Genomic DNA, 17,119 nt, shown 5'->3' with positions numbered 1-17,119 from the left:
GAGAGGCAGAGACACAGGCAGAGGGAGAAGCAGGCTCCATGCACCGGGAGCCTGACGTGGGATTCGATCCCGGGTCTCCAGGATCGCGCCCCGGGCCAAAGACAGGCGCCAAACCACTGCGCCACCCAGGGATCCCAGTATTGTTAATTTCAACACAGTGTTCTACAGCAAATCTCAGTCATATGTTAACTTTAAAATTTTCAGGAACTGCTGAACTGTTTTCTAAGGTGGCTGTACCATTGGAGAGTCAGCATTTCTGGTAAGCTTCCAGGTGATGCTGAATTGCTGGCTCTAGGTCACATTTGGGCATCTATCAAGTAAACAATTGGGGACATGAACTTAGTTCTACTGGCAGTGTCTCATCAGCAGCAAGGTGTTTGGCTTTCACAAGGCCTTGGTGACTCACTGCCTCGTTTCTTCTAACATCAGGCTCATTGCACCTGAGCTTATTCCTCTAGCCTTTGAACTCTTGATGTAAATTGATACACATCTGATCTTGAAGAGGGAAGAGAATATTCATTTTTAGTTTAAAGGCAGCTCTAATTTGAGAATGCCCAAATAATTGGGAGAATACTTTTAAAGATCTTTGATAGTGTTCTACAAAATTTCTGGGTGGCTCTTCAATGTGTTAATGACAGTATTTGGGGGAAAATAGATGAATGAAAAGAATGAGAGGGTGTGTACATTCCCTTCTAGTTGAGTTCCCTAAGTGCAGTCCCTGTATTCACACAACTAAGATTTGACCTATATTGAGAGATTTGGATTCTGGGCTTTGGTTTGCAGTTTGATAGGGAAAACCAGGTGGGCAAAAAGCAAGTACGATGCCAGAAAGGGAGCCGAGTCTGGCTTAAGGATCTGTGGGAGGGCAGCCCCTGTGGCGAAGCGGTTTAGCGCCACCTGCAGCCTAGGGTGTGATCCTAGGGACCCTGGATCGAATCCCATGTCGGGCTCTCTGCGTGGAGCCTGCTTCTCCCTCTGCCTCTCTCTCTGCCTCTCTCTCTCTCTCTCTATGAATAAATAAATAAATAATCTTAAAAAAAAAGATCTGTGGGAATTCAGAGGAGGTAGGTTGATGCTGGAGATAAGAGGTGGTAGAAATTAGAAAAGATTTCTTGGAGATGATGCTTGAAGTAAGCCAGGATTTTGGAAATAGAGGTGAAGGAGCTAGGTGTATTCTAGCTGCTGCAGCAGAAGGAACTAAAATATTGAGGTCATAAATGGTAGCCTGTATACCAGCTATCTTAGTAGCTGCCATATGCCCAACCATGTGCTGTGCTAAGCCTTGCGTAGACTATAAAGGAACAAAAGAGGACCTCCGCTCTTGTAATTAGGGATCAAGTAGGAGATGTCAGGAGTAATACAATGTGATCTGTATGATTCTTGGAATTGGCTATTAGTTCTGTTTAGCTTGACTTAGTGGTGCCTGCAAAGGAAAGAACAGGAAATAATGGATGTAAAAAAAATGTTATTTACTGCCTTCTGCTTTGAATGTGTGGTCTGGAAGTCTGAGCATGTGGCTGGTAGTAAGGGGAGAGATGAGCAGTCTGGGTTTGGGGTTCATTAGGGCCTCTGTGGCTCTCAACTATGATCATAAATTGATGGCTTTTGTGGAGATACAGGACATTTGGCCTGGTCCTCAATCTTTTTAAAAAAATGAATTACCTAATATATTCTAGGGCCCAGCTTCTGTACCCCATAGTTGAGATTGTCAGCTGTCCCACAAAGATTGATTGATGGAGTACTTTTCAAAAATAACTTCCTTTGACAGATATTTCAACCTCTTGGCTATTCACAACCTCTCTCCGTTAAAGATCATGAGTTGTATTGAGTAGGTTTTCATGTGTCATGGGGTTTCTTTGTGTATTGCTGCACTGCAGACCACCCCGAAATTGAGTGGCTTGTTTGTTTATTAGAATGTAATTTAAGGTTAATTATAGCTCTAGACCTCGATGTTTATACTTCAAAAAAACCTAAAAAATTAATGAGCTAGTGGTCCAGTCTAAGGAGGAGGTATTGATAAAGGTAATCCTATATTCATAACATTTATACTTTTTGATGCCAGTATAAATGATCTTGTGGCCACTCAGTGCAGGCTTGAAGCTGAGGCATCCTTGTATTTATTACATTCCTGGGATTTCCCTCCAGTATGAATTCTTGCATGTCAGTAAAGACAGTAATCACTGACAGATTTTTCAGAGTTGATAATACCCTCGTAGGTTTTGCATTCAAGGAGGGTTCTCTTAATGTAACAGACACCATTAAAAGCTTTCCTTCAGGGCAGCCCTGGTGGTGCAGCGGTTTGGCGCCGCCTGCAGCCTGGGGGGTGATCCTGGAAACCTGGGATTGAGTCCCAAGTCGGGCTCCCTGCGTGGAGCCTGCTTATCCCTCTGCCTGTGTCTCTGCCTCTCTCTCTGTCTATGAATAAATAAATAAAATCTTAAAAAAAAAGCTTTCCTTCATTCTTTATATTCATAAGTTAACTTGCAGTGGGAGTTCTCCCAAGTTTCCTAAGGAATGTGGGAAAATGGAAGACTTTCTAAGCTGATGACATTCAGTAGGACTTGCTCTCCAGAATGAATTCTCATGTTTCTTAAAAAATGAGAGAGGGGCACCTTGCTGACTCAGTTAAGTGTCTGCATTCAGCTCGGGTCGTGATCTCAGGGTTCTAGGATCGAGGCCTGCATCAGGGTCCCTGCTCAGGGGGGAGTCTACCTCTGCCCTGCATGGCTTCTCCCTCTCTCTTTCATGGATAAGTAAAAATCTTTAAAAAAAAAAAATTCAAGGCTTTCCCACCTTAAGAGTGTTACCATCGTTTACTCAGTAATGAGAATGCTTGTGCTTTAAGGTTTTCTCCATTCCTTATATAAACTGCCAAACTTAGTTCAGAACAAACATTTACTATCTCATATAGTTACGCCAGGTCAAGAATCCAAGAGTGGCTTAGCTGGGAGTTGAGAAAGTGGAGTAGTGAGGAGTATTCTTCGACTGGCTAAATGAGGGAACAGGATAGCTAGAAGGGAATAGAGGGATGAGGTGGGGGGGGTGCTTTAAGATTAGAAAGGCCTCCTGAGAACAGAAAGGGTTAAAAGCATGGGAGGAGGTGGCCACTACTGCACCAGGGCCCCAGAGAAGAGAATGCATGGAGTGGGAGGCTCTGGTGAAGCAGTGGATCTTGGACAAAAAGTACATCCTCTGACACTGGAGGTAAGAATATGTAAGTCTGCAAGATAAAGGGCAATTTGAGCATTGCCCTTATTTGAAACTTGTTTGCTTTAAATAATGAAATTTTCAGAAATAACAGTTCCACTGTCTCATAAGTCTATAGAAAGAGGAATGCAGTATTGTTGGTGTCTTGTGACAGCCCTGTTACAGTTAAAATTAATATCTTCAAGTTCATCAGACTGATTAGCTGTGAGGCCTCGGGCATTCCCCTTGCCCTCTCTGGACCTCCGCGTTCTCATCACTAGAAACAGGTGTGCTCCTCGTTACTCTGACTAATCCAGCTTGATTGTCTTTTTCTGTGAATATGGTGCAGGCACCCAGTTTGGCTCACTAACTGCTCCTTTTTTTTATGATTTTTTATTTATTCAGAGAGAGAGAGGCGACACAAGCAGAGGGAGAAGCAGGCTCCATGCAGGGAGCCTGACGTGGGACTCGATCCCGGGTCTCCAGGATCACACTCCAGGCTGCAGGCAGCGATAAACCGCTGCGCCACCAGGGCTGCCCTCACTAACTGCTCTTAAGTATGTTTCAGTGATACCTTTCAGTTACTCTGTAGTGTCACATTTTACAAGATAAACTCATTTCTAGAAACCTGAATCTCAGTGGTGCTGTGTGACTAAGCAAATTATTGAATTTATCTGAGCCTCTGGTGTCTCCTATATAAAATGTGAAAAGACTGATACCTATCTTATTTAATCTTGACCACAGATCTATTGTATATGTAAAACATTTATCCTAAAGCCAAGAACACTATAAGAATTCAATAAATGATAGGTCCAGAATCCCATATTCAGTATCTTGTGGCCAGATGTGTTCAACAGTTCAGAAATTTTTTGATTTTAGGAAACTACCGTGGGGCATAGGTACTTTAAATTGTATATGATATTATATCTTTGGGTTTGGGCATCTTCTCAGACCATAGTCCTAAACCATAGTGTTCCATAGTCAATTACATTTAATGTTTCTGCAGGGAAACATGATAAAAAACTATTAAACAGCTTCATGTTAGTTCAGGTTTTGCCTCCAAGTGAATTTTGTACCAACTTAATTTTTAAAATTCTTGGTTTTCCTAACCTTTTTGTGTTTGGGGATTGCACATAAGGATGATGAACCTGTGCCAATCAATCAGCATGTGTTTATTAAGCCCTACTCTGTGGACAGCTCTGTCTAGTACTGTGGGTATTCCCAACAAAGAATAAGCCTTAGTACCTGTCCTCCCTCTGCTCTGTGCTATTCGGGAGGTGCAGAGTAGAAGAACAGGGGATAACTCAATAGAAGACTGGGCAAAAGAGACTTGAATCATGAGTCAGCACATTATAAAAGATGTTCCAGTGATTACTGAACATAAGGAAAGTGCTTAACTTCATTTGTAATCAGGGAAATACATACCAAAATCACAATGAAATGCCACCCTGATGAGTGGTCGCTATAAGTCTAATGATGGCGAGTATTGATGGAGCAACATGAACTCACACTCCTGGTGGCAGAGTAAATTAGAACAACGCTGTTATAAAAGTTTATCTTTCGAAATCAGGGAGACAAACTGTAAGGGACTCAAGTCTAGGGAACAAATAGGGTGGCTGGAGGGGACGTGGGTTAGGGGGATGGGGTAACTGGGTGTGGGCATGAAGGAGGGCACTTGATGGAATGAGCACTGGGTGTTATTTCTACTGATGAATCACTAAATTATACCTCTGAAACTAATAATACACTATGTTAATTGAATTTTTTAAAAGTTGGTCTTTAATGTAAATTCGAACACACATATACCCTGTTTTCCAATATTGCCACTCCTTACAGGTATAGCCTAGAGGAGCTTGTGCACATGTGTCAGAATACATGTGCAACAATATTATGAAAGACATAAGATTCTGCCTTGGTGTGTGGTACTTTGTGGTTGTTTGCTTTATAATTATTCATTAATCTCTGTTTTTAATGCACTTGTTTTTACTGGTGTTAATGTTTCGCAATCCAGAGTTGGTTTTTGTTTTTCAAAAAATGTATGGATTTTAAAGTATATCTATGAGTCTTAGAGCCAGATCTGTGTCTAAACTTACTATGTGATCTTGAGCAAATCAAAGTCCTTGCAGTACTGTAAGGATTAAGCCAACCTTTCCTATTGCATAATGGTGCTCATAATAATAGGATAGCAGCATCTTTTCATGTGCCAGACATTGTGCTAAGCACTTTTTAAGATTTTATTTATCCAACAGGAAGAAAGTACAAGCAAGGGAGCAGGGAGCAGAGGGAGAGGGAGATGCGGCCTCCCCGCTGAGCCTGGGAGCATGACCTGTGCCTAAGGCAGATGCTTAACCAGCTGAGCCACCCAAGTGTCCCTGTGCTAAGCACTTTAAATAAATGATCTAACTTAATCCTTATAATACATCTCTGTGAGATTAATGTTACTAATTTTTTTAAAATAAAGAAATCAAAGGCCCAGAGAGGTTTTCAGCAAACAGGCCTTTTCACTTACTGGCCAGCTCACCAAATTTACTTTTTTTCCCAAACGTTTCTTTATAAAATTTATAGTAAGCTGCTTGAATTCCATAATTTTAATAACTGACCAGTTTTACTTGGCTCACCTTCATTTTTAACTTTAGCCAGCTTTTGAAGGCATGTTCTATGTGTTTCTTCCCTAACTCCCTGCTGTTCCAGCTGCTGCTCTACCCCAAAGGGAACTGGAGCAGAGTCCTCTGCCCTGGGAAGAAGGGAAGAAAGTTAAGCTAGGCCAAGGCTGCTGATCCCACAGAAGGGTGTTAACTAAGAAGACATAAAGATTTAGGATCCAACAACAACTCTGTGAAGTCGGGTGGGCCAACTCAAAGAGTCATTTCCCAAAATCACTCAATTAGTAAACTGGCATTTCAGAACCCAGGTCTTCGCATTTCCTCTCCCCTTTGGGCATTCCTATTTTAATCAGAAAACTGTTAGAATGTAGAATCTTACAGACCCTAAGAATGGGATTGTTTAAAGGTGGGATTTCCCATGACCTAACCAATAAAACTACAGTTGATACTTGAACAATATGGGGAGCTAGGGATGCCGACCCTGGCACAGTTAAAAATCTGTGTACAACTTTTGGCCCCCCAAACTTAACTACTAATAGACTTCTGTTGACAAGAAGTCTTGCTGAAAATATAAACCACATATTTTGTATATTATATACTATATATTCTTACCATAAAGTAAGCTAGAGAAAAAAGTTATTAAAACCATAAGAGAAAATACATTTATAGTATTTATCTTTTAAATACCCTTATTTATTTTTTGAGTAAGCTCGGCCCATTGTGAGGCTGGAACTCGTGACCTTGAGATCAAGAATCACATGCTCTACTGACAGGTTCAACTAGGCAGCCCTGTACTTTATCAGGAAAAAATCCACATAGACGTGGACCCATGCAGTTCAAACCCATGTTCAATGGTCAACTAACTACGGTCATATGAAGGAAGGTAGTAAGCCTCTTTTTTCTCACCCCCATCAATAGCTTTATTGGGATATAATTAATGTATAACTTTGTGTAGGTTCAAGGTATACAATGTGTTGATTTGATACACATATATATTGCAGAGTAGTTTCCATTATAGGTTTAGCTAACACCTTCCATCACATTCTATCCTATGATTAACATTTTTGGGCCTTCTGAAATGAGCAAGTCCCTATGAAAACTTATGTTCAGAAATGATACTAGGAACACCAGTGCTATAAAAAAAGTAGTTCTTCTGTCTTCTCTCTAGTATTCCAGAGGTTCCTTTTACATGTTTGTTGAAAAACTAAAAACAGTGGAAAATTATAAAAGGCTAGCAATCTTCGAAGGCATTGCCAGACTAGTCCCAGCTCTGACCACCAGGTGGCATTATTTTCACTCATTTGCCAGGTTTTGGTTGCTTTCTAGATAAGAGCTACTTCCACGTGTGTACTATATGCTTATGGAAATGTCAGCTCACAGAAAGTTTCTTTCTTCAAATTTCAAAGATTTGTGTTTTGTTTTCACCTTGGCACTCACTGTTTTGAACTTTGTGTGTAAAAGAATGAGCATCAGCCTCTATGTTTTCCAACTATGTATTCACTAGTCACAAGACTTGAATGAGAGGCTCCAACATTAAAAGCACCCCACTCTAGCTTCCGTTTTGGACTTCATAGCAAAAGACCCTGGTTTCATTCTACCCTGCCCTTTATAGATGCTTATTTTACACAAGCACCTGTTAGGACAACCATAACCAATTCCAGAACATCAAGTGGCATTAGTAATTAGTGTTTCAAAAAAAAGTTCCTTTGGGTTCCTTTTGACTACACAATATAGTTCTGTAATTTCAGTCCAGTTCAGTCAAAATCATCTGCTTTACAAAGCTCTCAAGTACAAAGGTGAGAGAAAAGGAATCAACTTTGGGACAACACTAAAAATCTCTTCTGTCTCTCTTCTTTTCCCTTTTTATCCCTTTCTCTACCACCCTTTTCTCAATTGTTTTCTTTTTTCCCTGTTCTCTCATGCGATATGCCTATATGTTTACTTCTAATGTCTTATGAAAATTTCAAGCTTTGGGTGAAGTGGAATTTACAGTGACTATCCCTAAACCAACTACCTGGATTCTGCAGTTATTTGACTATATGCTTGCTTTGTATATATCTACGCATCCTTACATCAATCCATCTTATTTCTGTGACCCCTTTCAAAGTAAGTTGCAGATGTCCATACACAAGCTCCCAAATGATTAAGCATATGATAGGCCTTCTGGTCTGTCTGCCAACGTAAATTTTATGGGTTTGCAATGTACTGTATACTTTTAGTGAAGTTTAGTGGAAGTTTCTTTCACTTGATGGAGCTTAAGGTCTTAATTTCTTGCCTTGGTCTCAGCCATCATAATGCTTCATGCAATACTAAGACTTTCTTAGCAGAGATCCCTCCTTGGAGCTTATTCAGGATGGTTGGGGGACTGGTTAATCATTCAGTGGTGACCACTTAAGGTTCATTGTCTTTGGCAGAACAAAGTCCTTAATAACCATCCCCACTCTTAACACTTCAGGATGTGTCTTCTCCCACCTGCTGTGAGTTTTCTGGAAGAAGTTCTTATTCCTTCCCACATGGATTAGGGAACAATGTCTGTTTCCAGAACAGTGTGTTGCTATGGGAACCTAAAGTTATTTGGAGTTGCAAAATGATAGCGAGTAATCAGTGACACAACCTGAAACACTCCATAATTGTCCCTGGAGAATAATAGGGTAAAATGTTTTATTCTTAGATGAGGGAACTTCTGTGCTTTTGTCCTCTGGGGAGCTTTTGGGAGACAGTGATGAGCTGCTGAGAAAGCTGGGGGTTGGGAGAAGGTGGCTTCTGGTGGCTAAGATAAATATCTAGTTATCCCTGGATTGTGTCCCTTAGACAAGTCATTTATTCTTACTGAGCAGTGATGGTCTGTTCTGGAAAATGGGCAGTCTAGAGTTGAAAGAGACCTTGGAGATAATCTGATGTGTGATTCTCTGAAACAGATGATGCCTGCACATTTTGTTGGAAAAACCTGTGTAAATGAGAACTCAGCAATGAGGAAGCAAGCCTGTACACACAGTCCTGGACTTTACTGTGCCTTCCTTTCATACAACTCACGCATTGCTACATTACACTTCGGCGGTCCTTGGCATTTTAATCTATATGCTGTACTCAGGAGAGCCTGTGACTACTGCCATTACACTATGGGGTGGTTAGTAAGCTGCAGTCTGAAAAACGTGATGCTTGCATTTGAGAAGGTAGTTCATTTTTCAGAAGATATTTTTAATCCGATGTAGTTAGAAACATTCATAAACGTTAAGGAACAGGTAGGAGATGAAATCAAGAAGCTAATAGGGAAAAAAGATCTATAGGACCTTCAAGGATGCTGCAAGACTCTTTGAGAGAAATGGGAAGCCAGTAGAGGATTTTGAGCAGAAATAAGACTTCTTCAGGCCGTAGCAGCCACAGTGGCTGTTTCTTCTGTCTGGATTGCTCTCCATAGATCCCTGGAAAGTTCATTCCTTGCTTCTTTCAAGTTTGTGCTTTTCCATAATAAGCCTTTCCTGACTGTTCCACTTAAAACAGTGGGCTGGGGGATCCCTGGGTGGCTCAGTGGTTTAGCGCCTGCCTTTGGCCCAGGGCGCGATCCTGGAGTCCTGGGATCGAGTTCCGTGTCGGGCTACCAGTATGGAGCCTGCTTCTCCCTCCTCCTGATATATATCTATCATAAATAAATAAATCTTTAAAAGAAAAACAAAGAGTGGGCTGGCCTAACTTCCCCTGCGCTTGCATTTCTGATCCCCCTTACCCTGCTTTATTCTTGCTCTCCAGCATTTTATCACCGTTTAATCCATAATACATGATTCACTTATTAGTTATGTCCACTGTTCATTGTGTCCTCCTGCTGGAACACAAACTCAAGGGCAGGGAGTTTTGTCTCTGGTTCACCAAACACCTAGAATGTGTCCAGCGCATAGGAGGCTCCCACATACTTGCTGGAAAGAAAGACGTAAAAGAGTAAGCTTTGATTACATGGGAAATTCAGCTAAATTTTTTTAATTAATGTTTTTTTCCCTCAACAATGAATAAATGGTGATTGAACATGTAGGACAGTGAAGAACCTCTGAATTACTTCAGCAAGATTCAGTTATGTTCTTTAAAGGTGTTTACACACCATGAAAGTACGCTCCTGTTTTAGGGATATTTTTAGTCCTGTGGGAAATAAAAGATTTGGGGCCAACTATTTTTGTATTTATTTTTTATATAATTTTTAACTTACCTGAAAGGTTGTAAAAATAGTACATGGAACTCCCCATAACATCCATCCACATTCATCAATTGTTTTTGCCCTATTTGCTTTACCATTCCGTGTGTGTGCGCGCGCGCGTCTTTCTGCAACTTGAGAGTTCATTGGAGACACTGTGTCCCTAAACCCATAAATATTTCATGTGTACCTTTCAAGAGCAAAGATGTTTTCTTGCTTAACCACAGCACAGTTACTAAAATCAGGAAATTGAACATTGATAGAATACTATCTAACCTACAGAGTGCATTTTGAAATTTCATCAACAGTCCCAATAATGCCATTATAGCTATTTTCCCCCAGTCTTGGATCTGAGCCAGGATCACACGTTATATTTAGTCAGTAAGTCTCCTTTAATTTGAAAATGTCCTTTAACCTTTTTTTGGACAAGGTTTTTGAAGTGTCCAAGCCAGTTATTCTGTAGATTACCCCTCGATTTGGGAGGTCTTGGTGTTTCCTTAATGATTAGATTTAGGTTCTCCGAGCATATTTAGCAGAAATACCACAGGAGTGATCTCATATCCTTAGGACATCATATCAGGAAGCACATTTGTTGGTTTGTCCCAATATTGCTGATGTTAGCTTTAATCATTTAGTTAAGATGGTATCTTCAGATTTCTCCATTGTGGAGTTACTATTTCTCCATTTGAAATTAATAAGAAATTTGTGGGAATATCCTTTGAGACTGTGTTACTCATTAAACTTTCATCCACTGCTTTTAGCATATTCCTTTTGTGTTTATTAGTTGTTAATCTACTATATAGAAGAACTTTCCCTTTTCCTCTGTTCATTTATGTCCGTGTGGACTCACGGATTCTTTATTTGATGGTTTATAATCCCTTACTGTCATTCATCATTTCATTGCTCACGTGGTCCCAGATTTCTGGTCAGCCATTTGCCTTGAAGACAATTTTACATAAACCATAGTACAAATCGAAGTGTTCAGAAATCCATAGATCTGAGGCCCAATCAATTAACTTCATTTTTCCCCCATAACCTTGTAATTAAAGAAGAGTGTGACTTTCACAGTCTGAAAGAGAAGTATCTGTTTCACCATGAGGTCATCTACAGGTAGATTTTATTTTACTCTGATGCTTCTCTGAAAGTGCAACAATCAGGACCAGCCAAGAGTTTATGTCTTCAGCAAAGAAGGACCATATGTCTCAGAGTCTCCTCTTTCCACCCAGTGGAAAAGAACTGCACTAGGTACTTCAAACTTTTGACGCTTTAAAGAATAGTCTCTTCAGTACAGGCTTCTGGTGTCATCACTTAAACACCATGCAGATAATACCAGTGGGCCAACTTAGGATTTCCAGAACTCTTTAGATGAGAAGCAGATCTTCATGAGATTGCTAACCTAAGATCTAAATTACATAGGACTGAATGAACTGCTGGAAGATGATTATAGTTTGAAATATTATTGATGTTTTTTAATGTTCCACTTCCTGGAAATCTAAGGAAGCCTTTTCTCTCTCTTCATAAGCTATGTGTACCACATAACAATTTAGCAGACTCTGCTCTTGCAAACTGAAATGAAACTTTTTTTTTTTTAAGATTTTATTTATTTTAGAGAGTGTAAGCGGAGGAAGGAGCAGCAGGGGAGGGGAGGGAGGAAGAATCCAAAGCAGGCTCTGTTCAGTGTGGGGCTCCATCTGACCCCTGCAAGACCATGACCTGTGCTGAAACAAGAGTCAGATGCTTAACCAACTGAGCCATCCAGGTGCCCCTGAAATGAAACTCCTAGAAATGGTATCTTAGGGGCACCTGGGTGGCTCAGATGGTTAACCATCTGCCTTTGGCTCAGGTCAGGATCCTGGGGTCCTGGGATCAAGCCCCACATCAGGCTCCTTGCTCAGTGGGAGCCTGCTTCTCCCTCTTCCTCTGCCTGCCACTCCCCTGGCTTGTGCATGCACGCACGCTCTCTCTATGTATCAAATAAAATCCTTTTAAAAATATATCTAATCTCACTGGACTACTACCTTCTCCCTCTCCCCCAGAAACTCCTCTTGAGTCTCCTTATTTTTCATAGCAATGTAGTTATTTGCATGGCTTTTTTTTTTTTGGCATGGGTTTTTAAAGAATATATCCTCCCTTTTACCATTCTATGATTGGAAACATTGGTGTGTCATATTTGAGAATGATGCTTATGTAATCAGGTATGTCCATACTCTTGAAGAAATAGAAACCAATACTTTCACTGCCCTCCCTGACACACAGTTAACAGAGTTCCCAACATTATAGATGAATAAGGAAGGTAATTTCCTGGCAGGTCCCAAAATCTTTAATATTTGCAGGACTCAAGAAGAGAGGAATTCACTTAAATTTATTATTTTTTAAAGATTATTTATTTATTCATGAGAGACATAGAGAGAGGCAGAGACACAGGCAGAGGGAGAAGCAAGCTCCTCGGAAGGAGCCCAATGTGGGACTCGATCCCAGGACCTGAGATCATGCCTTGAGCTGAAAGCAGATGCTCAACCACTGAGCCACCAGGTGTCCCTCACTTAAAGTTCAACCTGAGATCCCTTATGAAAACTTAAAACAAATTTATAATGTCTGTGTGGGAAATTAACATTCTTGCCATACCTGTGTATATAATCAGACTAAATCTTATGAGACCACTCTTCTTTTGTGAACAAGAATAAACTTTCTTTGAAGTTTGTGGGTTTTTTTTTTTTTAAGATTGTATCTCTTCATGAGAGAGAGCGTGTGTAGGCAGGGGGAAGAACAGAAGAAGAAAGAGAGACTTGGGCTTGATCCCAGGACCCTGAGATCACAACCCAAGCTGAAAGCAGATCTTAACCAACTGAGCCAGCCAGGTACCATATGCAAGGTTTTTTGTTTTCGTTTTCTTGATAAAAGAGACTGTATTAGTTTCCTATTGCTGCTGTAACAAATGATTAGACACTTGGCAATGTAAAACAGCATAAATGTTTTATCTTACAATTCTGGAGAGCCGATGTCCAAACTGGGTCTTGCTGGGCTAAAATCAAGGTGTCAGCAGGGCTGTGTTCCTTTGGAGACTCTAAGGGAGAAGGCATTTCCTTGCCTTTACCAGCTTCTAGAGGCCACCGTATTCCTTGGTTCGTGACCCCCTTTCCATCGTCAAAGCCAGAAATGGCTGTTGAGTCTTACCAATGATGGTCCCTCTCTGTTCTGACTCCTGTCTAGCTCTTCCCCATTTAAGAATTCTTGGGATCACCTGAGGCCCACCCATCTCATCCAGAGAGATTTTCCATCTCAAGGTCATCTGATTAGCAACCTTAATCCCCCCCTCCCCATATAACATGACATATTTATTCACATGTTCCAGGGATTAGGGCGTGGACATATTTGAGGGATCATTCTTCTGCCTACCATTGGGAGAGGCCATAGGAAAACTTTGTGCTGCAGTAAAAAACTGCATTTATCTGGGGCCCCTGGATGGCTCAGTAGGCTAAACATCTGCCTTCGGCTCAGATCACAATCTCGGGGGGGGGGGTGCCTGGGATCGAGCCCCCACATCAGGTCTCCTTGCTCAGCTGGGATCCTGCTTCTCCCTCTCCTGCCCTTCCCCCCTATTCATGCTCTCTCTCTCTCTGAAATGAATAAATAAAAGTCTTAAAAAAAAAAAAAGCAACTGCATTGTCTGGAGTAGAAGTTGGCAGACTACTGCATCTGGAGCAAGTCCGGCAGCCACCTGTTTTTGTCTTCCTAAGAGTGGATTTTATATTTTCAAAGGATTAACAAAAATCAAGAATATCTTGTGACATGAAAATTACATAAAATTCTAATTTTTTGTACCTATAAATAAAACCTTTTTGGATGTAGCCATGCTCATTTATGTATTACCTAGGGCTACTTACACAGCCAAAGGACAGAGCTGAATAACTGGAATAAAGACCACATGGCCCATGACCTGGCCCTTCCTGGGAAGTTTGCTCTTCCAGATTGTCTGAATCTAGCTTTTCCTTGCTTTGAGCTATTCTACAGCTCTGTAAATTGTAGAAAACTGATAGAAAAGTAAGATAGTGCTTGTCTGTCGACATGCAAATTATGCCTAGCAGAGGTTCCGGTGACTTTACTCCCCAACTGCGGGAGAAGCCAGTTCTGCTTGCTTTTTGCGTGCTCTTATCGGTATTTCTGATCAATTAATATGCCTATTCTTTGGACTCTCCTTCAAACTGATTTTAATATCCTACCCATTCCCTCATTAATAATGAGTTAAAGAAAAGCTATAATGTGTGTTCATTTTATACCTGAGTGAAGATAATGATTTTACCCATTTTTGAAAGTGGTCCTTTAACATGGGCTATTCAGTGAGGGATGCAAAGACGAACGAGACCCAGGCTCAGCCCTTCCAAAGCCAGGCTATGCCTGGCACCTGCATTAATTTTGAAGTTTCCAGAGCTTCTGCTTTGGGACTTACCAGGTAGTGATATATCCAATACGTCTGTAAAGGAGTCACACACAGAACGATTTACAGACCAGAACCTATCCAGAAGTGAGCAATGGTCTGGGGACCCAAGTGCCCAAAAGATGAGGCAATATAAGGAAGCGTTTTTGCATGGCAGCAAAGCAGATGGCCTTGGGAGTCCGACAGCCTTGTGTCTGCCACCATGTGATCTTAGACGAATGCATTAACTTCCCCTGACACTGTACCTTGTGGAAGATGGGCATACTACAAATGACTTACGCTGCTATTTGAGAACTTACAGAAAGGAGACTGCACCAGCTCCCAGGGCTCTCACACAGCAAAAAATAAATATCGATCAATAAATGTTATCACTAGGGGAGCTAACAAGTAGCGAAGGTTGATGGGGCACAGGAATGCTGCTTTCAAATGGCAATAATCGGGTGACGTTTACTGAGTCCTTGCTACGAGGCAGGTGCTCACCTAGTCCTCACGGCGCCCCTGGAAACATGCCCTGCTGCTGTAGAACATGGTTGGTTGATGAAGTATTGCCGCAGGGAGGAAGGGCCTGGCCTTATCTGAGTGCCTCCAAAAGCTCACACTAACCCTAGTTGGTGGAAGTTGCACAGACACCAGGGGTAGGTTCAGGGAAGGGTTTTAACCTCAATGCTGTTGCACAACAGCAGGGATGAATGTGAAGTAATGAGTTCCTATCACACGCCGTGTTCAAGCAGGGACCGTACACACTCTGGAGAACACTGAAGGTGGGGTTTACGTGTTGTACAAAGTTTAGAGTTTGGGCCAGATGAGCTCCAAGATTCCTTTCCACTCAAATTCTGGGTCACTTTCTTTCCTGCTTTGTCATTGATTCCCTTCAGCCCCTATGCTTTGCTCTAGAACCTGGAACCTTCTTTACCGCTCAGAAGCCTTCTATTCCGTGTGGCCTTTAAAAAGTGTCCCAGTTTCATGTTCATTCTGTTGTCTCTTATAATAGGCACAAACTGGAGCATAGGCACCCCCATTTCACATGTCCCTGGAAGCCTTGCCTGCAACGCCTCCTTTTTCCAAAACAGGTCTCCTCCCCTCCAGCATCACAAGGGTGAGCTTGTGACCCAAGCTGGGCCACTCATGCCTGCACCCATGGCCACGGGGGTAAGCCAGGTCCATCAGTATCCCTCCCCAGATTTTTTTTGAACTGGAGCTTGGAAGAGAACTTTTGTCTTTCTCCTGGTTACTAAAGTAGAAGGCAGAGTTGGAGTTGTTTGTGGCCATATTCCCTAACACGGGGAAAGTGACTATGGGTAGGATAGAAGAAAGCCAAAATGTTAGCAACAAAAATAGGCAGAAATGCAAGAGCCTTGCTGGCACTTGAGGCTCAGAGCCAGCCCACTAGCCCTGCTCTTTCCACAGCTGGGTCAAGTGACCCCAGCATCTCCATTCTGAGCTTCAGCTAATTGGGTTGCTTGCAACAAAGAGTTCTCTTCCATGGGCTTACCCTTTGGCACACTAACTGAATAAACAGGGGCATTAATGTGTCTGAAGTCTAATTCACATTACGATGATCCTCTCCCAAAGAACTGTGGTAATCTGCAGTTCCATCCTCCACTCTTGATCTTGGGGTCAAGAGTTCAAGCCCCACGTTGGGCCTAGAGCTTACTTAAAAAATAAAAACTCAAAAATTATAATAGCACCTGGGTGGCTCAGTCGGTTAAGTGTCTACGTTCAGCTCAGGTCATGATCTCCGGGTCCTGGGATCCAGCCCTACATCGAGCTCCCTGCTCAGCAGGGAGTCTGCTTCTCCCTCTCCCTCTCCTTTTGCCCCTCCCCACTTCTCATTGTCTCTTTCTCTCTCTCTCTTTCAAATAAATAAAAATTTAAAAAAATAAAAATGAAATTGTTTTAAAGAATTTAGGGAAGCCTGGGTGGCTCAGCAGTTAAGTGTCTGCTTTGGCTTAGGGCATGATCCCAGAGTCCCAAGATCAAGTCCCATGTCAGGCTCCCCATGGGGAGCCTGTCTCTCCCTCTGCCTATGTCTCTGCCTCTCTCTCTGTGTCTCTCATGAATAAATAAATAACATCTTAAAAAATAAAGAATTTAAAGTTATCTGTATGGAAGCAAGTCAAGTGTCCATCAACGGATAAATGGGTAAGCAAAATGTGGTGTATCTATACAGTTGACTACTATTCAGTTAAAAGGGCAGGACATTATAACACCTGCTACAACATGGTGGGAAGCTGGGCATGTTATACTAGGTGAAATAAGGCAAGCCCAAAGATAAATATTGTATGATTCCACTTACAAGAGGTAGAGTAGTTGGATTTAAAGAGACAGGAAGTAGAATGAGGTTGCCGGGGCTGGGGGGAAGGGGTGACAAGGGGATTATTATTTAATGGGGCAGAGTTTCGGTTTTACAAGATGAAAAGTTATGGAGCTGGACGGTGGTGGTGGTTGCACAACATTATAAATGTAATTCCTCTGAACTGTACACTTAGTGTGATAAATTTTGTTATGTGTATTTTAGCACAATTTTTTCAACTGGAGGGGAAAAGATTATCTGGATAATTCCCCATCCGGGCAATTCCAAATGTGCAGATCAAGGAGGTATCATCTTTACCACTTAGCTAGGCCAAGTACGTCATTGCCATCTTGATTGTGGCTTTGACGGTGACTTGGGAATTAGATTAATTTGCACCCGTTGATAGAAGTCAGAGGTGTACT

This window comes from Nyctereutes procyonoides, unplaced genomic scaffold, assembly GCF_905146905.1.
Source record: "Nyctereutes procyonoides isolate TBG_1078 unplaced genomic scaffold, NYPRO_anot_genome, whole genome shotgun sequence".
In the NCBI taxonomy this organism is placed as follows: domain Eukaryota; kingdom Metazoa; phylum Chordata; class Mammalia; order Carnivora; family Canidae; genus Nyctereutes; species Nyctereutes procyonoides.
This window is presented reverse-complemented; position numbering follows the sequence as displayed.